Genomic DNA, 11,611 nt, shown 5'->3' on the forward strand with positions numbered 1-11,611 from the left:
ATAAAGGTATTGTAATTTTCATACTTACTATGATAAGGATAAGGTTAAGCGAGTCAAAGGTCACTTTATAAAAAATGTAGCTGCTTTGTTACAATAATTTAAAGCTCTCCTGGAAACACTATACAAGGTTTAAACAATGAGTATTTAAACAATGAGCCCCTCTATGATGGACTGGGAAGCACCATGTCTCAAGAGGAGCATGGCAATGCTATTAACCATAGAAGCATCAATAAAATATGTGTATGTTGCCAATGAGGACCACATTTGGGTTGGTTCGTTTCTCTAAGATATCTGTCTAGCTGATTCATTGTCTCAGGACATTTTGTTGCCCAGGATGCAGTTTCCTCTTTCAAATACACATCCCTGATTTTTATTGAGAATATCTTCCAATGATATTTTCTTTGTCAGAAATTTTGCAAATAAAAGTAGAAAGAAAAAAGGGATTTGTGGAGAGAGAGTTCCAAGATGGCAGGTGATGGAGTTTATGGTGGCATGTGTGCCCCAAACAAAACGCAGGCCTGGGAAGGGCCTGGACAGCTTTTCCTGGAAATAGGAGACTGGGAATGGGAGGGAGTGTGGATTCAACATGGACCATCTTTTCCAGTCCTTACACCACTCTGACGTTAGTAACTCTAAAGCATTGCATACGTTTGCCTTCAGGGCTAGCTGAGGGGGCTTCTTTCCTCTCTCCTTCAAGTAAGGAGAGAGGGAAGAGGGTCTCTTGCTTCTCTCCTCCTAGCTTCTTGCTGATGGGAAACTTGAGAGTTTTCCATGAGAATCTAATGCCTTATGATCTGTCACTGTCTCCCATCACCCCCAGATGGGATCATGTAGTTGCAGGAAAACAAACTCAAGGCTCCCACTGATCCTACATTATGGTTAGTTGTATAATTTTTTCATTGTATATTACAATGTATTAATAGTAGAAATAAAGTGCACAATAAATGTAATGGGCTTGAATCAGCACCAAATCATCCCTTTCCCTCTCCTTGGCCCATGGGAAAGTTGTTTTCCATGAAACTGGTCTCTGGTACCAAAAAGGTTGGGGACCACTGGTGTAAATGCTTCTAAGAATAGATAAGCAACTTAAGGTTTACAGGGTACTAAAAATATGGGTTTAAATGCTAATAAAACTGGGTGCACATGAAAACACTCTCTTGCTGTGGTCCAGTGAATCTTGACCATTCTATCACAGAGACTTGCAGCTTTGAGTTGGGGCTGCCCCCTGGACCTCCTGTCCACAGCACACCCCTGCAACACACACGCACATGCACATACATACATACATGTGCACATACCTGCACACATACACACACATGCTGTGCTTCATGCCCTCACTAAGGTGGCATGGGAGGGAATGAGTGTTTTTAAGAGAAATGAAGACAACTCAGGCTTCTTGTTCTCCTGGTGTTTGCACAAGTGCCTTCTCTGCAGACCATGCTTCAATCTCTTTCTTGGCTTTCCCTGTTAGTGAAAGAGAGAAGCAGAGCCCCAGCATGTATCCGACTGCTTAGGGTCCAACCCAAGTTCATAAGCTTCCTGGGGAGCCTAGTGAGATGAAGGCACTGCAGAGCCTCCCAAAAAGAGGCATCAGCTTTTGGTGGAGACTTGAGCCCGGGAAGGTGGGACATCATGGTTCATCAAAGACACAACCAAAATCCAGTGAGGAATGGCAGCCATCAAAAGTTTTATTCTTCAAGAGAAGGAGTTCTCAGGGGCTGTGGGAAGCAGGCACAGAGCTCTTTAGTGCATGTGTGGGCAGGTGATGGTGACCTACAGTTTGCACTGGGAACTAAGATCAAGAGTGACCTGACCTCTGCTCATGCTCATCTCTCCCTGTCTCTCTCTCTACCTTTTATGTCTCTCTCCTTATCTCTCTCCCCACACTCCCTCTCAGCCTCCTCTGTCTCTCTCCCCATCTCTCTTTCTCTCTCTTACTCCTTTCTTCCCATGTCTCTTTCTCTCTCCTTCTCCACTTCTCTCTCCCTCCTCTTCTCCCTCTCTGCCACTGTTCAGGCTCCTGCCCACCCCTCCCTGCCGTGCAGAGAGGCGCATGCAGGACTCCTAGTCTACCTTCCAGGGCACACGCACAGGGCTGCCGGGCCTTGGTCCCAGTACAGTGCCCCCACCTCCCAGTGCCCTCAAGGTCAGGGGTGTGGGGTGTGCTTGTGCTCTCCTGGGTGGGCACCCCACTCTCCAGGAAGCAGAAGCTTCAGGTCACTGCTGGCTTGAGTGGCACGCCTATTGGACTGCTGGCTTCCATCCTGTGATCTGCTGAGGCCAAAACAGAGGACACCTGCCAAGGCCCCACCCTACACCAGGGTTGGGGTAGAGGTAGGGGTAGTGGTGGGGATGAGAGCAGCCACTGCAATCTGGTCCCTGCCCAGCATCCTGCCCTGCACCCTGCCATGCAAGGCCTCCTCTGCCACCCTTTCCCTGCCCCTCACCATCTTCACCCCTAGAAAGCCCCAGGCACAGGCTCCAGAAATCTCCCTGGATCCAGGAAGTAAGAGCAACCACTGGGCTCCACAGCCCCTAGGCCAGGTGTCAGCCACACCCACTGCATGCTGACAAATCTTGGCTCTCACTTATGCCCCCCCCTCCAAGCCAGCCACACTCTGCCCCCACTCCCCCCACTTCCTGACTTTAGCTCTGACTGACAGTGCTGCCTCCTGGTAACCTTTCCCCCTCCCCACAAGGTCCAGGCAAGCCCAAATGCCAGCACCTGCCACCCACCCTTCCTGGGTGCCACTCTATTGTCTGCTTGCCTAGATGTCTTAACCTCATTTTACCAAGATAGAACAAATAACAGGGATGAGCCCCCAGCCTCTCCCAGGAAGATTTGGCAAAATTCTCTCCTTTTAGAAGCAGGAGCAGTGACAGGACCTAGGGACGACCCGAGGCTTGTCACCCAAGCAACAAGAAGGGCAAGGAGCCCAGTTTTATGACCTCACCTTGGGAGGACATGGCCAGGGCTCCACAAGGCCCTGTGGGGGGCTGGCAGGAGAACAGATCCACCCTCCTTTTGAGGAAGCAGGCCCCAACCCCAGGAAGCAGCAGACAGGGGCACACAGGCAAAGCTTCCACAAGCTGTAGATCAGGGTCAGCAGATCTGCATTCAGCTTCAGGCCCGGGGGAGCTGCAAGACGTGAGACGCTGATAGGTTTGGCTCTGTGTCCCCACCCAAATCTCATTTTGAGCTGTAATCCCCATGTGTCAAGGGAGGAACCTCATGGGAGGTGATTGTATTATAGGGGGCTGGGTTCCCCCATGCTGTTCCCCTGATAGTGAGTGAGTTCTCAGGAGAGCAGATGGTTTTAAAGCATGGCACTTCCTCATTTTCTCACTCCCTCCTGCTGCCTTGTGAAGAAGATGCCCGCTTCCCCTTCGCCTTCCACCATGATTGCAAGTTTTCTGAACTGTGAGTCAATTCAACCTCTTTCCTTGATAAATTACCCAGTCTCAGGTATTTCTTTATAGCAGTGTGAAAACAAAACAAACTAAGACAGACCCCTTCTCTGAGGTGCCTTCTTCTGAGGCCACCAGCTGCCCCCATGCTCCTCCTCTGCCCCCTGGTCTTTCTTTTCCCCTCATGAGGCCCAAGTGACCTGCATGGCCAGCCCCAGCCCCATCCTACTGCAGGCCTGTCTAGCTGGTGGAGAGGCCGAGCTCCTTTCCTGACCCTCAGGCTGGCTGATATGCTCTCTGGATCCTGGAGGAAACTGATTATCTCTCCTCATACTGGTAGCAACTTCTTCCAAGACCACAAAGCTGGAAAACTGGTCTTTTTGTTGTCTCCGCTTGCTAGGGCTGTAGTTGGGACAGTACTAGAGGTGGGCCAATGGATGAATGGATGGATGAATGGGACAGTAGTCCAGGGAGGATGTCCCTGTCTGTCCAGTTTGCATCGGTTCCTGTGCAGTCACATAGCTCCCTGCTAGCTGAGTTGAAATTAAACCCATTCAGTCTGGCTCCTATATGGCTCATGGGGCCTGTGGACTGGTCTCTCCTTTTCCCTCCAGACCCCATCCCCATTAAGTCCATGAGCAAATCATGTAGGTGACATCCTTACAATGATCCTGAGGTGACTCTACTCACCACCTGCCTTCTCCCACCTAGTCTGAGCACCCTTCATTACTTACCTGGACCAGCCAGCTGGCCCCCCTCTCCTCCCTGCTGGTGTGGTGTGGCCTGTTAACACCTGAGCCACAGCTGAACCCACTTCTGGCTAGGACCCTCTGCTGGCTCCCTGGCTGCTCTGAGTGACAGCTAGAGCCTTGCAACAGCCTCAGCCATTGAACCTGGGACTTCTGTCCCTGAGCTCTCTGCTGCTTGCCTCTGTTCACACCAGGACAGATACAGGCTTCCCCTCTGGGCCTCAGGCATGCCGGTCATGCTCCTGCCTCAGGGCCTTTGCATGAGCCATTCCCACTGCCTGGAATGCTCTCTGCCAAGATATCTGCTTGGGTGACCCACCACCTCCTGCAAACATTGCTCGAACCTTGCCTCGTCAATGAGGACTACAACCCCGGCCACGCATCTAGAAGGCATCCAGCACAGAGTATGTGCTCAATACACAGACAAAGCAGGACAATACATGAGACAACTGTCCCTCTCCCAGGCCCCTGGGAAATGCTGGGATGGGGAAGATGTTCAGATGTCAAGAGGAATAGGGCCCAGTGTCTTGGTTCTCATTCCAGTGCTCTTCCTGTTCACAGGAGTGGCAGGGCTGCACATTTGGAGCAAAACTGAGATGAGTTTCAAGGGCTGCTGAGCATCTTCCCCACCCACAGCCTTTCCCAGTGTTCTGGGAGATAAACAGCTGTCTCCTGTATTGTCCTGGATCCCTGGAGGATGGGCCAGGCTTGGAGGTGGAAGAAGAGCTCAGTGGGGAGGGGGCCAAGAAGGGGCTGCCCAGAGGTGACACATCTGGAGTCCCCAAATCTACATCAGGGCAGATGAGTAGAGCTGCACTCTCCCAACCTGCTCATGTTGGCCTTTTGTGATCTTTGATTTTGCCCCATCCGCGTTGCCCTTAGGTATTCATTGCTACCTGTTATCACTGGAATAAAAACGGCCATGGGCATTCTGCCCTTCCTCCACCTCCCTCTTCTCCATCCCTTCTTTCTTCATCTGTGTATTGAGCACATACCCTGTGCTGGGCCCCTTCTAGATGCATGGCCAGGGTTGTCCTCATTGATGAAGCAAGGTTTGAGCAAGGTTTGTAGGAGGTGATGGGTCAGCCAAGCAGTTTTCTAGGCAGAGAGAATTCCAGGCAGCGGGAATGGCTTGTGCAAAGGCCCTGAGGCAGGAGCATGATTGGCATGCCTGAGGCCCAGAGGGGAAGCCTGCATCTGGCCTGGTGTGAGCTAGGGGAGAGCAGGAGATAGCTCAGGGAGAGAAGGCCCAGGTTCAATGACCTGAGGCCACTGCAAGGCTTTAGCTCTCCCTCGGAGCAGCTGGGGAGCCATTGAGCAGTGCAAGAGCCAAACTAAACAGGTTCCAATTTCAGCTTAGCTATCAGGGAGCTATGTGACTGCACCACGTCCAGGCGGGCCCACCTGTACATGAGTGACAGCACCCCACAGGGTCCAGAGCTCACATGTCCATGGGTCCAGCTCAGTGCCTGGCAGGCCGAGAATACTTGAGAAATGCCAACTAAGGACTTTCACCTCAGGAGGGTCTCTTCTCATTTCCAAAGCTGTCTCCTGCTTTGGAATGCACACAGACACTGGGCAAGTATATATGGAGCTTTTAATCTCTGCCTGACATCAGAGACACATCCACAGACTGACCGAGTTTCCTGCCCTTGTGCTGCACTCCCCTTGAGGAGACAGACGACGGTGACATGTAAGGAGCTAAGATGTCAGGACGCTGAGCTGTGAAGGAGGCAAGCGAGGGCTGAGGGATGGAGGTGACAGGGTGGTGGCGGGTGGGGGTGGCTGGGATGGCTGGAGCCTGGGACCAAGGTAGGTTCCTGCACTGCTCTGCGTGGGAACCTAGCTGGGCTCTGAGTCATGAGGGCAGACAGTGGCCAGGGTGAGGGTGGCACAGTACATCCCCTTCCCCACTGCTGAAGATGCCACCTAGGGTGGGCTCACAGTCTTTGGGGAGTTGAGAGCCATCCTGATCGTAGAGGTGGTTATTTCTGGAAGCAAAAATCCAGGGTTTATGCTCCTGGGACAGGGGATCCCTGGAGCCTCTCATCCTCCCCATAGCCTTTGCATTGGGCAGTGAAGGCGTCTTCCTGTTGAGTCTGAGGAAGGGAGAAGTGGTGTCACTTGGGGTGTCTGCTTTCATCTCACTTAGTCCTCATGGGGGCCCTGCAAGGTAAGGGTCACCATCGGCCCAATTTACAGATGAGGACACTGAGGTTCAGAGAAGTTACACTATTTGCCCAAAGTGACACAGCTACTAAGTGGCTGAATGGGATTGAATCCAGGTCTTTCTGAGACAGCCCAAGCTGTTGATGGAGCCCTCTGGCTCACGGATGAGCAGGTAAAGTGAAACAAACACTTTAGAAAGCTTACCTGAGGGTGACGGGGCAGGCAATTGAGCCTTTGGTGGGGTCTGAAATGTTTACAGTTGTCCCTCCGCGTACATCGGGAATCAGTTTCACCACCTCCCACAAATACCAAAATCCACAGATGCTCCAGTCCTGATATAAAATGGTACAGTATTTGCATATAACCTAAGCACATCTTCCCATATGCTTTAAATCATCTCTAGATTACTTACCTATGCAATCATGTGTCAGATAGCAACATTTCAGTCCGTGCCAGAGTGCATATAGAATGCTGGTCCCATAAGGTTATAATGGAGCTGCCCTATACAGGTGTACCATCTCTAAAAATTGATATCTAAAAAGAGGTGGGGTCTTTTTATGTTGCCCAGACTAGTCTAGAACTTCTGGGCTCAAGTGATCCTCCCGGCATGGTCTCCCAAAGTGCTGGGATTATAGGCATGAACCACTACACCTGGCCAGGTGTACCAATTTTTTTTTTTATCATTTATGCTGTATTTTTATGATCCTTTTCTGTGTTTAGATACACAAATAGCCACCATTGTGTTACCACTACCTGTGGTACTCAGTATGGTAACATGCTGCAGAGGTTTGGAGCCCAGGAGCAATCAGCTCTACCATTCAGCCAAGGTGTGCGTTTGGTTGTAGCCTCTGAAGGAAGCTAAGGAGGAATGACCTAAAGACAGAAGGTGAGTCTGAGGTGGGATCCTGGGACGGGTACTAGAAGTTAAGCAAAAACAGGTGAAATCTGAATGAATTTCACCATATTAATATAGTGACAGCATTAATAACCTTAAATAATAGTTAACATTATTATTCAGTTAACAGGATTGCACCCATGTTAAATTCCTTAATTTTTTTTTTAAGAGATAAATTCTCATTCTGTCGCCCAGGCTGGAATGCAGTGGTGCGATCATAGCTCACTACTTCCTGGATCTCTTGGGCTCAAGCGATCCTCCTGCTTCAGCCTCCTGATTAGGTGGGACTATAGGCACACGCCACCATGCCTGGCTCCCTTTTTTTTTTTTTTTTACTTTTCTCCAGAGATAGGGTCTACCTATGTTGCCCAGGCTGGTCTCAAACTCCAGGACTCAAATGAACCTTAACCTCCTGCCTTGGCCTCTCAAATTGCTGGGATTACAGGTGTGAGCCACCACACCTGGCCTAAATTTCTTAATTTGGACAAATGTGCCATGGTAATGCAAAATGTCATCATTAGGGGCAGCTGGACGGAAGGTGTTGGAGTACACTATAATGCCTTTTCAGTTTTTCTGTATATCTAAAATCATTTCAAAAGTAAACATTTATTTTAAAACATGGAGGTGGTTATCCTTCCATGAGTGTAAAGTACAAAAGGCAGGCTCATGGTGTTGTCAGAAGTCAGAACACTGGTTGCAGGGCTGGGGGCGCAGAGGCTGGGTTGGCTTTGTGATCTGGGGGCTGATGTGTTCCATCTGTTAATGTCTTTAGAGCTGTGCACTTTCTTCACAAATTTTCATAAGTTTAACAAAAAAGTAAAACGAGGATGGGAAGCTTGTTTGGGTTGTGGGGCCTCGGGAGTGTACTGCTGCTTGTCCCTAGCTGTGAATGGGGTACCCTGGTCGGAAGCAGTGCTGTGTGCACTGCAGGGCCGGCAAGTGCATGTCCACGTTGTGGCTCAGTGCAGTGAAAGCCAATCTCAGCCCCTTCCGCAGTGTGGTCAGCCTGCCAGTAGGTGGCCAGCTGGTCCTTCTGGGAAATGGTGCCATCCCAGGAGTTGGGTGTGAGTCTCTTTTCCACAGACGAGGCGCTCAGCAGTGGTGTCAGCCTGGTGAGCCTTGGTAAGGGCATGTGCAGGATGCTGAGCCTCTCCCATCCCCATGCCCGTCTCATGGCCACTTGCTCTGCGGGCCCATCCAGCAAGCATGGTGGCTGGGAAAGAAGCCGGCTCCATCCACAGGGCATGCTGTTTTGCCCATCTCAGGACCAAGAGTATTCTCTGTAGTAATTCTCTTTGGTGGGAGCACTGGGAACATGAACAACAGATACCTTCAGAGTCTGAGCTGCTGAGGTGAGGGCTGCAGGGTGCCCTGCTGTCAGGAGAGCCTGCACTGGCAGCTGGAAGGCACGTGGTGGTGGCACCTGCTGTGGCTGCAGCAGTGGCTGCAAGGCTTCGAGATCTCTCCCCGGTTCTGTAAGGTGAATTGTGACAATGCAGAGCTCTGCAGTGCCAGGGTCTCCTGCATGGTCATGCTGACTGCAGCTGGGAGCCCACCACAGCCCTGGTACCCCTCTCTTCCCAGGGCTGGGGTCTAGGCCAGGCCACTCTTGGCCTGGGTATTGTGCCCCAGGTCCATACTGCTGGCTGTCCGGGGCTGCAGGGATGCCGTGCTCATGTCTCTCTCTTGTGGCCTTGATGGGACCAGCTTCCCCATTGAATGGGATCTTCCAAGATATCTGGGGCTGCGGGGAAGCTGGTGGGTGCCACCCTGGTTCCTTCCAGATACAGGTTCCCATGTTGCAGTGGGGGTATCTCCTGATCTCCTTCTTAGTCCTGATGGTCCTGGGCAGGGCCTGGTGTCGAGGTCCCCATGGGCTTCCTGGGCTAGGTCTGTCCCATGGTCCCAGGGCTATCCAGGACACATTTGGAGGGGACACGGGCCCAACAGCCCTGTTCGAAATCATAATGGGGAAACCAAGGGCTCACCACATCCGAGTCCATTGGGAGCTGAGGCAGGGAGTTCCACTGCAGGTACCTCCAGGAAACCCGAGGTCCTCCCTGAGCTGGGGCCAGGCTGGGCACACCCTGGGATAGCCCCACCAAGACAGGACAGGGTGTGAAAGGAAGAGGCACCCATGGCGGGGAAGCTGACCAAATGCGCTGCTGGAAGTGGGCTTGTGGGCCTGGAGGAGCCTGCCTACTCCCCTTGCAGAGGGTCTTCCTGCCACACGGTGAAGCCGGCTCAGGCCTGGGTGCTGAGGACCCTTGCTTAGGTTTGGCTGAAAGGAAAACAGATATGGTCAGCATCTCCAGTGAGCCCATGCAGATCTTTCCGGGTCAGGCCCCACGTGCCTGGGTCTCTAGAGTCCTCAGGGTCTCTGTGTGGCCCCCGTGGCCTGACAGGACACGCCTGTAGGCTGCTGATCCCAGAGGGAGGGAGTGTGTGCCGCCTGGGGTGGGGAAGCTGTATGGGCACAGCAGGTGGCTCCTGGGACTGCCTTCTGGGACTGCCTCCCAGAGTTCAGGCTCGCTGGGGGCTTCCTGCCTTACCACCCTCATCCCAGGGCTGTTGGGCCTGGGATAGAGTCCCTAGTCAGAACTCAGGTGGGAGGGGCCTTGGCTGTCACCCAGCCCCCTTGTCACCTCACATGGGGACCTATCTCCACAGTGGGTGAGAGGACCCGGACACGGGGCCCTTTCTGCCCTTCTGGGCTGCCCAGTCCATGCCGGGACTGACTGTTCCCACATCTGGCTGAACTCTTGGCTCTGGCTCTGGGCCAGGGGTCCCACCCGTGCCCTCTCCCTGAATGCTCTGGGAGTCAGGGACACCAATTCCCTTGTCTCCCTGGCTCGAGACTTGTTTTCCTGGCACCCTTGGAAGGGTGTGCAGGAGTGAGGGTCCTCTGCCGCTCTCTGAGTCTGTCAGTGCTTGCAGGGAGGGGCGGGGGCTCCCCCAAATAGGCCTGGCTCTTCCAATGCCCTTGAGGGCCATTTGAGGGGGAGGGCGGGACAATGGAAAGTGGGAGGGGGCTTGTTGGAGGGTCTTGCCCACATCCTCCTCCTGCGTGCACAGCACTGAGTACCAGTACACACGCACTGAGCGCCTGCCCTGAGGACCGGTTGGCCTCCTGCGTGCACAGCACTGAGTACCAGTACACACGCACTGAGCGCCTGCCCTGAGGACCGGTTGGCCTCCTGCACTTACTTAGCGTCCAGGAGGAAGAGGAGGAAGAAAAGATGTAAGAGGAAGGCCCAGGTTTGGGGTCACAGGCACTCCCCCACTACTGACTGCCCCAGAAGGTGACTCGGTGGGGGGACTGGGTATTGGAGCCTTCCTGGGGGTGGCAGGTCCCCATGCTTCCTGGTAGTTTCCTCACAGAGCACAGAGGCCTGAAGGTGCCTAAGAACTGCATCACTGTCCAGGGCCCAGGTTTGGGGGAACTGGTCCTGAAAACGCGCCCACAGGCCAGACCTGGAAGCCTTCATGAGGTGCTCTAGGGACAGGGTGAGGATCAGGCCAGGAAAGTTCCCTGGGAGGTGTCAGAGCTGACACCCCATTGCCACCTCTGTCGTCTCCCACTGGGTGGTGCCGGATCGTTTTGTGGCCACCACAGGGGTGCAGATGTGCACAGGAGGCTGTGGTTTGGGGGAGGCCTGGGCAGGGAAGTGCTCGCCACACTCCCGACTTTCAGCTGGGTCACGTGTGTGATGGGCTCGGCATCACTGTGCCCTGCCCTGCTCACCAGGCCAGACCTTCTTCTGCGCTGGAGCAGAGAAACATGGGGACAGTGTGAGGAAGCTGCCCTTGGGCCAGTCGGGGTCTGACCCCAGAGCTTCCCAGGCCCCACTGGGCACACGTGGACTTACTCCTCTGAACCTTAAAGGCAGTGTGTGCCATTGGCATCAACACCTGTTCCTCTCTACCAAATACACCCTCCACAGGCTTAGGGTGAGCCCGAGAGAGATCTGTGGGGACAGCAGGTGTGGGAGGCCCTGGCTCTTCCAGGCTGGAGGCTGGTGGCTGGATCTGGGCCCACTGGGGCTTCAGTCCCCCAGAGTCAGTGACCCTCCCCATGAGGGTCATCTGACCCCTCCAGGAGGCTGGGTCTGGCTTCCCTGAGCCCTCCCAAGTTAGGTCCTGGGTCAGTCTGTCCATGAGGCTGGGCCTGAGCCCTGGCCTCTGCTGGGGGATGACCCCTCTTGGGCAGAGGGCCTTGCTTGTGTGTCCTACAGGGACCTGCCTGAGCCTCCTGTGGGCTGAGGGTGAGCCAGACCCCTGGGCTGGGGAAGTAGGGCACTGCAGGGCAAGGAGGGTCCCTGAGCCACGGTCTCCCTGTGCCTCCTTATCCCATTGACCACCCTCTGTAGAAGCCAAGCTAATGAGGAAC

The sequence above is a fragment of the Gorilla gorilla genome, chromosome 4 (genome assembly GCF_029281585.2).
Source record: "Gorilla gorilla gorilla isolate KB3781 chromosome 4, NHGRI_mGorGor1-v2.1_pri, whole genome shotgun sequence".
Taxonomy (NCBI): Eukaryota; Metazoa; Chordata; class Mammalia; order Primates; family Hominidae; genus Gorilla; species Gorilla gorilla.